This window comes from Bufo bufo, chromosome 7, assembly GCF_905171765.1.
Source record: "Bufo bufo chromosome 7, aBufBuf1.1, whole genome shotgun sequence".
Lineage (NCBI taxonomy): Eukaryota > Metazoa > Chordata > Amphibia > Anura > Bufonidae > Bufo > Bufo bufo.
In genome coordinates, this window is record NC_053395.1 from 123,577,360 (window position 1) to 123,588,055 (window position 10,696).

Sequence of the window (10,696 nt, forward strand, 5' to 3'; positions counted from 1 at the left end):
TGGGGGGGATTGTAACAGGACTGCCGTAGAATATCTAAAATAGCTGGTCAAGTAAAATGTTGCATACAACAATCATTAAATAGGTGACCAACAAAAAAGGGGAGGGTCAAAGGGCTTGGTAAAACACTCTCTGAGCATGCTGAGAGTTGTAGTTTTGAAACAGTTGGAGGCATCCTGGTTGGGAAAACACTGTGATAATATGAACAATGGGGGTTCTACAAAAGAGCTATCGTGGGGCAAAGTTCATATTCGTGTTTACACACGTGTTTTAAAATGAATGCTTTCTCCTATTATAAACAAGTAAATAATGACGCTTTGCTGTGGGGCTGGTATGTAACTTTTTCCAGGGCTGGTTTTTATCCCCAGTCCAGCCCTGTTTGCTGCAATTGACACAATGAAATTCAAGCTTGAAATACTGCAATTATATTCTAGGATTGAAAAAATATATTTTTTTTTTGCAAAACCCTACATCTGGGGCCTTTGCTGCATTTGTTACAGTGAAATGCAAGCGTTTGATAGTGCTGTTTTATTATGGTAAAAAAACACCCATTTTTGGCAAGATAATAAATTTGCAACCTTTGCTGCATTTCTGACAGTCCAATACAAGCGTGATATACAGCTGTTATATTCTGGTATTAAAAAAACACCCATTTTGTGCGAGATAATACATTTGTGGCCTTTGTTACATTTGTGACAGTCAAATACAGAGTTTAAATACTGCAGTTATATTCTTGGTTTAAAAAAGCACCCATTTTTTGCCATACCCTACATCTTGTGCCTTGGCTGCACTTTTCACAGGGAAATACACGCTTGAAATACTGCAATTATATTCTGGTATTTTAAAAAACACCAATTTTTTGCAGGATAATACATAAAAACACCAATTGTACCCTACATCTGGTGCCTTTGCTGCATTTGTCACAATGAAATACAAGCTTAAAATACTGCAATTATATTCTGGGTTTAAAAAAACGCCAATTTTTTGCAAGACCCTACATTTGGGGCCTTTGCGGCATTTGTCACAGTCCAATACAAGCGTTAGATACTGCTGTTATATTCTGGATTTAAAAAAACACCCATTGTGGGCAAGACACTACATCTGGGGCCTTTGCTACATTTGTCACAGTGAAATACAAGCTTGAAATACTGCAATTATATTCTGGGTTATAAAAAACACCAGTTTTTGCAAGACCCTACATCTGGGGCCTTTACTGCATTTGTCACAGTGAAATACAAGCTTCAAATACTGCAATTATATTCTGGGTTAAAAAGAACACCAATTTTTTTGCAAGACCCTACATCTGGGGCCTTTGCTGCATTTGTCACAGTGAAATACAAGCTTCAAATACTGCAATTATATTCTAGGTTTTAAAAAAACACACATTTTTTTGCAAGACTCTACATCTGGAGACTTTGCTGCATTTGTCACAGTAAAATACAAGAGTAAGATAGTGCTGTTATATTCTGGTATTAAACAAAAATATTTTGGCCATAAAAATAAATTTGCAGCCTTTGCTGCAATTCTGACAGTCCAGTAATAGCGATAGATACTGCTGTTATATTCTGGTATTAAAAAAACAACAATTTTAGGCAAGAAAATAAATTTGCAGCCTTTGCTGCATTTCTGACAGTCCAATATAAGCGATAGATACTGCTGTTATATTCTGGTATTTTAAAAACACCCATTTAGCGCAAGATAATAAATTTGCAGTCTTTGCTGCATTTGTCACAGTCAAATAGAAGCTTGAAATACTGCAAATATATTCTGGGTTTAAAAAAACATCCCTTTTTGCAAGACCCTACATTTGTGGCCTTTGTTGCATTTGTCACAGTAAAATACTAGCGTTAGATACTACTATTATATTCTGGTTTTAAAAAAACACCCATTTTTTTGCAAGACGCTACATTTAAAGCCTTTGCTGCATTTGTCAAAGTGAAATACAAGCTTGAAATACTGCAATTATATTCTAAGTTTAAAAAAAATATATATTTTTCCAATATCCTACATTTTGGGCCTTTGCTGCATTTTTCACTGTGAAATTCAAGCTTGAAATACTTCAATTATATTCTAGGTTTAAAAAAAAAACACATTTTTTGCAATACCCTACATCTGGAGACTTTGCTGCATTTGTCACAGTGAAATACAAGCGTTGGATAGTGCTGTTATATTCTGGTATTAAAAAAACTATTATTTTGGGCAAGATAATAAATTTGCAGCCTTTGGTGCAATTCTGACAGTCCAGTAATAGCGATTGATACTGCTGTTATATTCTGGTATTAAAAAAACACCCATTTTGGGCAAGACAAAGATTTGTGGCCTTTGTTGCATTTGATACAGTCAAATACAAAGTTTAAATACTGCTGTTATATTTTGGTTTTAAAAAAACACAAATTTTTTGCAAGGCTCTACATTTGGGGCCTTTGCTGCATTTGTCACAGTCAAATACTAGCGTTAGATACTGCTGTTATACTTTTGTTTTTTTTTAAAAACACCCATTTTGGGCAAGACCCAATATTTGAGGCCTTTGCTGCATTTGCTGCATTTGTCACAGTAAAATACAAGTTTGAAATACTGCAATTATATTCTGAGTTTTAAAAAAAACACCCATTTTTTGCAATACCCTACATCTGGAGACTTTGCTGCATTTATAACAGTGAAATGCAAGCGTTAGATAGTGCTGTTATATTCTGGTATTATACATTTGCAGCCTTTGCTACATTTCTGACAGTCCAATACAAGCTTAATATAACGCTGTTATATTCTGGTATTAAAAGAAATAGCATTGTGGGCAAGATAATACATTTGTGGCCTTTGTTGCATTTGTGAAAGTCAAATACAAAGTTTAAATACTGCAATTGTATTCTGGCATAAAAAAACCTCAAATTTTTACACTCCGCTGCCACCAATGATAGGGGGGAGATTTTAATTAGGAGGGGGAGGGGGGGGCCCACTGGCCACCAACGAGTTAACTACAGGGGAGGGAGGGGAGAAGGCCCACTGGCCACCAACGAATTAACTACAGGGGAGGGAGGGGGGGCCCACTGGCCACCAACGAGTTAACTACAGGGGAGGGAGGGGGGCCGGCCGCACTGGCCACCAATGAGTTAACTACAGGGGAGGGAGGGGGCCCACTGGCCACCAATGAGTTAACTACAGGGGAGGGAGGGGGGGGGGCGGCCGCACTGGCCACCAATGTGTTAACTACAGGGGGGGGCTGCCAGGCAGCAGGGGGCAGTCATGTACACAGTTCTTTTAGTATATTCTAACCTGAAGCGTCCCCATCACCATGGGAACGCCTCTGTGTTAGAATATACTGTCGGATCTGAGTTTTCACGAAGTGAAAACTCAGCTATGAAAAAGCTTTTATGCGGATCTTCGGACACGGATCACGGACACGGATGCCATTCTTGTGTGCATCCGTGTTCTTTCACGGACCCATTGACTTGAATGGGTCCGTGAACCGTTGTCCGTCAAAAAAATAGGACAGGATACACGGATCACGGTCTCGGCTGCAAAACGGTGCATTTTCCGATTTTTCCACGGACCCATTGAAAGTCAATGGGTCCGCGAAAAAAAAAACAGAAAACGGCACAACGGCCACAGATGCACACAACGGTCGTGTGCATGAGGCCTTAGATGTTATATTCAGGTTTTTTTTTTAAAACACCCATTTTGGGCAAAACCATACATTTGGGGCCTTTGCTGCATTTGTCACAGTGAAATACAAGCTTGAAATACTGCAATTATATTCTGGGTTTTAAAAAAAAACTAAATTTTTGCAATACCCTACATCTGGGGCCTTTGCTGCATTTGTCACAGTGAAATACATGTGTTATTTAGTGCTTTTGCTGCATTTGTGACAGTCCAATACAAGCGTTATATATTGCTGGTATATTCTGGTATAAAAAAACACCCATTTTGGGCAAGATAATAAATTTGCGGCCTTTGCTGCATTACTGACAGTCTAATACAAGCGTGATTTACAGCTGTTATTTTATGGTATTAAAAAAAAAAACAATTTTGTGCAAGATAAAACATATGTGGCCTTTGTTGCATTTGAGACAGTCCAATACATTATATATTGCTGGTATTTTCTGGTATTAAAACAACACCCTTTTTTTTGCAAGACCCTATATCTGGGGCCTTTGCTGCATTTGTCACAGTGAAATACAAGCGTTAGATAGTGCTGTTATATACTGGTAAGACCCTACATCCAATGCAAAGTTTAAATACTGAAGTTATATTCTTGGTTTAAAAAAAACACCAATTTTTGGCAATACCCTACATCTGGTGCATTTCCTGCATTTGACACTGTGAAATAAAAGCTTGAAATACTGCAATCATTCTGGGTTTTAAAAAAACAACCATTTTTTGCAAGACCCTACATCTGGGGCCTTTGCTGCATTTGTCACAGTGAAATACAAGCTTGAAATACTGCAATTATATTCTGAATAAAAAAAAAAACACACCATTTTTTGCAAAACCCTACATCTGGGGCCTTTGCTGCATTTTTCACAGTGAAATACAAGCTTGAAATACTGCAATCATAATCTGGGTTAAAAAAAAAAAAACACACCATTTTTTGCAAGACCCTACATCTGGGGCCTTTGCTACATTTGTCACAGTGAATTACAAGCGTTGGATAGTGCTGTTATATTCTGGTATTAAAAAGACACCCATTTTGGGCAAGATAATACATTTGCGGCCTTCGCTGCATTTCTGACAGTCTAATACAAGCTTTATATATTGCTGGTATATTCTGGTATTTAAAAACACCCATTTTGGGCAAGATAATAAATTTGCGGCCTTTGCTGCATTTCTGAGAATACAATACAAAGTTTAAATACTGCAGTTATATTCTTGGTTTAAAAAAACACCCATTTTTTGCAATACCCTACATCTGGGGCCTTTGCTGCATTTGTCACAGTCAAATACAAGCTTGAAATACTGCAAATATATTCTGGGTTTAAAAAAACATCCATTTTTGCAAGACCCTACATCTGGTGCCTATACTGCATTTGTCACAGTGAAATACAACCTTGAAATACTGCAATTATATTCTGGGTTTAAAAAAACTCAAATTTTATGCAAGACCCTACATCTGGGGCCTTTGCTACATTTTTCAAAGTGAAATGCTAGCGTTAGATACTGCTGTTATATTCTTGTTTAAAAAAACAACAACATTTTTTGCAAGACCCTACATTTGGGGCCTTTGTTGCATTTGTCACAGTCAAATACTAGCGTTAGATACTGCTGTTATATTCTGGTTTTAAAAAGAACACTCATTTTTTGCAAGATTCTACATTTGGGGCCTTTGCTGCATTTGTCATAGTCAAATAATAAAGTTAGATACTGCTGTTATATTCTGGTTTTAAAAAAACTGCCATTTTGGGCAAGATCCTACATCTGGGGCCTTTGCTGCATTTGTCACAGTGAAATACAAGCTTGAAATACTGTAATTATTTCTGGGCTTAAAAAACACAAATTTTTTGCAAGTCACTACATTTGGGACATTTGCTGCATTTGTCACAGTCAAATACAAGCGATAGATACTGCAGTTATATTCTGGTTTTAAAAAAACACCTATTTTGGACAAGACCCCACATCTGGGGCCTTTTCTTCATTTGTCACAGTGAAATACAAGTTTGAAATACTGCAATTATATTCTGGTTTAAAAAAAAAAATTTTTTTTTGCAAGACCCTACATTTGGTGCCTTTTCTGCATTTGACACAGTGAAATACAAGCTTTAAATACTGCAATTATATTCTGGTATTAAAAAAACTCAAATTTTTTACAATACCCTATATCTGGTGCCTTTGCTGCTTTTGTCACAATGAAATACAAGCTTGTAATACTGTCATTATATTCTGCGTTTAAAAAACACCAATTTTTTGCAAGACCCTACATTTGGGGCATTTGCTGCATTTGTCACGGCTTAATACAAGCGTTAGATACTGCTGTTATATTCTGGTTTTAAAAAAACACCAATTTTGGGCAAGATGGGGCCTTTACTGCATTTGTCACAGTGAAATAGAAGTTTAAAATACTGCAATTATATTTTGGGTTTTAAAAAAATACACATTTTTGGGAATACCCTAGATCTGGGGCCTTTGCTGCATTTTTCACAGTGAAATACAAGCTTGAAATACTGCAGTTATATTCTGGTATTAAAAAAAACACCCATTTTTTGCAAGACCCTACATTTAGGGCCTTTGCTGCATTTGACACAGTGAAATACAAGCTTAAAATACTGCAATTATATTCTGGGTTTATAAAAAAACACAAATTTTTTGCAAGACCCTACATCTGGGGCCTTTGCTGCATTTGACACTGTGAAATACAAGCTTTAAATACTGCAATCATTCTGGGTTTTAAAAAAACACCCATTTTTTGCAAAACCCTACATCTGGGGCCTTTCCTGCTTTTGTCACAGTGAAATACAAGCTTGAAATACTTCAATTATATTTAGAGTTTAAAAAAAAACACATTTTTTTGCAAGACCCTACATCTGGGGCCTTTGCTGCATTTATCACAGTAAAATAGTAATGTTAGATACTGCTGTTATATTCTGGTTCTAAAAAAACTGCCATTTTGGGCAAGACCCTACAACTGGGGCCTTTGCTGCATTTGTCACAGTGAAATACAAGCTTGAAATACTTCAATTATATTCTGGGTTTAAAAAAAACACCCATTTTTGCAAGAACCTACATCTGGTGAATTTGCATCAATTTTTATATTGAAATACAAGCTTGAAATAATGCAATTATATTTTAGGTTAAAAAAAAATACACATTTTTTGCAAGACCCTACATCTGGTGCCTTTGCTGCATTTGTCATAGTCAAATACTAGCGTTAGATACTGCAGTTATATTCTGGTATTAAAAAAAACACCCATTTTGGGCAAGATAATACATTTGCGTCCTTTGCTGCATTTGTGACAGTCCAATACAAGCGTTATATATTGCTGGTATATTCTGGTATTAAAAAAAAAAAAAAATTTGGGCTAGATAATTAGAGTTGAGCGAACACCTGGATGTTCGGGTTCGAGAAGTTCGGCCGAACTTCCTGGAAATGTTCGGGTTCGGGATCCGAACCCGACCCGAACTTCGTCCCGAACCCGAACCCCATTGAAGTCAATGGGGACCCGAACTTTTCGGCACTAAAAAGGCTGTAAAACTGCCCAGGAAAGAGCTAGAGGGCTGCAAAAGGCAGCAACATGTAGGTAAATCCCCTGCAAACAAATGTGGATAGGGAAATGAATTAAAATAAAAAATAAAAAAAATTAACCAATATCAATTGGACAGAGGTCCCATAGCAGAGAATCTGGCTTCACGTCAGCAGAGAATCAGTCTCTTCATGCCATAGCAGAGAATCTGGCTTCATGTCAGCAGAGAATCAGTCTTCATGTCATAGCAAAGAATCAGGCTTCACGTCACCCACCACTGGAACAGGCCACTGTCACATATTTAGGCCCAGGCACCCAGGCAGAGGAGAGAGGTCCCGTAACAGAGAATCTGGCTTCATGTCAGCACAGAATCAGTCTTCATGTCATAGCAGAGAATCAGGCTTCACGTCACCCACCACTGGAACAGGCCACTGTCACATATTTAGGCCCCGGCACCCAGGCAGAGGAGAGAGGTCCCGTAACAGAGAATCTGGCTTCATGTCAGCACAGAATCAGTCTTCATGTCATAGCAGAGAATCAGGCTTCACGTCACCCACCACTGGAACAGGCCACTGTCACATATTTAGGCCCCGGCACCCAGACAGAGGAGAGAGTTCCCGTAACAGAGAATCTGGCTTCATGTCAGCAGAGAATCAGTCTTCATGTCATAGCAGAGAATCAGGCTTCACGTCACCCACCACTGGAACAGGCCACTGTCACATATTTAGGCCCCGCCACCCAGGCAGAGGAGAGAGGTCCCGTAACAGAGAATCTGGCTTCATGTCAGCACAGAATCAGTCTTCATGTCATAGCAGAGAATCAGGCTTCACGTCACCCACCACTGGAACAGGCCACTGTCACATATTTAGGCCCCGGCACCCAGGCAGAGGAGAGAGGTCCCGTAACAGAGAATCTGGCTTCATGTCAGCACAGAATCAGTCTTCATGTCATAGCAGAGATTCAGGCTTCACGTCACCCACCACTGGAACAGGCCACTGTCACATATTTAGGCCCAGGCACCCAGGCAGAGGAGAGAGGTCCCGTAACAGAGAATCTGGCTTTATGTCAGCACAGAATCAGTCTTCATGTTATAGCAAAGAATCAGGCTTCACATCACCCACCACTGGAACAGGCCACTGTCACATATTTAGGCCCTGGCACCCAGACAGAGGAGAGAGGTCCCGTAACAGAGAATCTGGCTTCATGTCAGCAGAGAATCAGTCTTCATGTCATAGCAGAGAATCAGGCTTCACATCACCCACCACTGGAACAGGCCACTGTCACATATTTAGGCCCAGGCAGAGGAGAGAGGTCCCGTAACAGAGAATCTGGCTTCATGTCAGCACAGAATCAGTCTTCATGTTATAACAGAGAATCAGGCTTCACGTCACCCACCACTGGAACAGGCCACTGTCACATATTTAGGCCCAGGCACCCAGGCAGAGGAGAGAGGTCCCGTAACAGAGAATCTGGCTTCATGTCAGCACAGAATCAGTCTTCATGTTATAGCAGAGAATCAGGCTTCACGTCACCCACCACTGGAACAGGCCACTGTCACATATTTAGGCCCCGGCACCCAGACAGAGGAGAGGTTCATTCAACTTTGGGTTGCCCCGCAATATAATGGTAAATTGAAAATAAAAATAGGATTGAATGAGGAAGTGCCCTGGAGTACAATAATATATTGTTAAGGGGAGGTAGTTAATGTCTAATCTGCAGAAGGGATGGACAGGTCCTGTGGGATCCATGCCTGGTTCATTTTTATGAACGTCAGCTTGTCCACATTGGCTGTAGACAGGCGGCTGCGTTTGTCTGTAATGAAGCCCCCTGCCGTGCTGAATACACGTTCAGACAAAACGCTGGCCGCCGGGCAGGCCAGCACCTCCAAGGCATAAAAGGCTAGCTCTGGCCACGTGGACAATTTGGAGACCCAGAAGTTGAATGGGGCCGAACCATCAGTCAGTACGTGGAGGGGTGTGCACAGGTACTGTTCCACCATCTTATTGAAATGTTGCCTCCTGCTAACACGTTCCGTATCAGGTGGTGGTGTAGTTAGCTGTGGCGTGGTGACAAAACTTTTCCACATCTCTGCCATGCTAACCTTGCCCTCAGAGGAGCTGGCCGTGACACAGCTGCTTTGGCGACCTCTTGCTCCTCCTCTGCCTTCGCCTTGGGCTTCCACTTGTTCCCCTGTGACATTTGGGAATGCTCTCAGTAGCGCGTCTACCAACGTGCGCTTGTACTCGCGCATCTTACTATCACGCTCCAGTGTAGGAAGTAAGGTGGGCACATTGTCTTTGTACCGTGGATCCAGCAGGGTGGCAACCCAGTAGTCCGCACACGTTAAAATGTGGGCAAGTCTGCTGTCGTTGCGCAGGCACTGCATCATGTAGTCGCTCATGTGTGCCAGGCTGCCCAGAGGTAAGGACAAGCTGTCCTCTGTGGGAGGCGTATCGTCATCGTCCTGCGTTTCCCCCCAGCCACGCACCAGTGATGGTCCCGAGCTGCGTTGGGTGCCACCCCGCTGTGAACCTGCTTCATGCTCATCCTCCTCCAACTCCTCCTCATCCTCGTCCTCCTCGTCCTCCAGTAGTGGGCCCTGTCTGGCCACATTTGTACCTGGCCTTTGCTGTTGCAAAAAACCTCCCTCTGAGTCACTTCGAAGAGACTGGCCTGAAAGTGCTAAAAATGACCCCTCTTCCTCCTCCTCCTCCTGGGCCACCTCCTCTTCCATCATCGCCCTAAGTGTTTTCTCAAGGAGACATAGAAGTGGTATTGTAACGCTGATAACGGCGTCATCGCCACTGGCCATGTTGGTGGAGTACTCGAAACAGCGCAACAGGGCACACAGGTCTCGCATGGAGGCCCAGTCATTGGTGGTGAATTGGGGCTGATCCGCAGTGCGACTGACCCGTGCGTGCTGCAGCTGAAACTCCACTATGGCCTGCTGCTGCTCGCACAGTCTGTCCAGCATGTGCAAGGTGGAGTTCCACCTGGTGGGCACGTCGCATATGAGGCGGTGAGCGGGAAGGCCGAAGTTACGCTGTAGCGCAGACAGGCGAGCAGCGGCAGGGTGTGAACGCCGGAAGCGCGAACAGATGGCCCGCACTTTATGCAGCAGCTCTGACATGTCGGGGTAGTTGTGAATGAACTTCTGCACCACCAAATTCAGCACATAGAAACATAGAAACATAGAATGTGTCGGCAGATAAGAACTATTTGGCCCATCTAGTCTGCCCAATATATCTGAATACTATGGATAGCCCCTGGCCCTATCTTATATGAAGGATAGCCATATGCCTATCCCATGCACGCTTAAACCGCTTCACTGTATTTGCAGCTACCACTTCTGCAGGAAGGCTATTACATGCATCCACTACTCTCTCAGTAAAGTAATACTTCCTTATATTACTTTTAAACCTTTGCCCCTCTAATTTAAAACTGTGTCCTCTTGTGGTAGTTTTTCTTCTTTTAAATATGCTCTCCTCCTTTACCGAGTTGATTCCCTTTATGTATTTAAAAGTTTCTA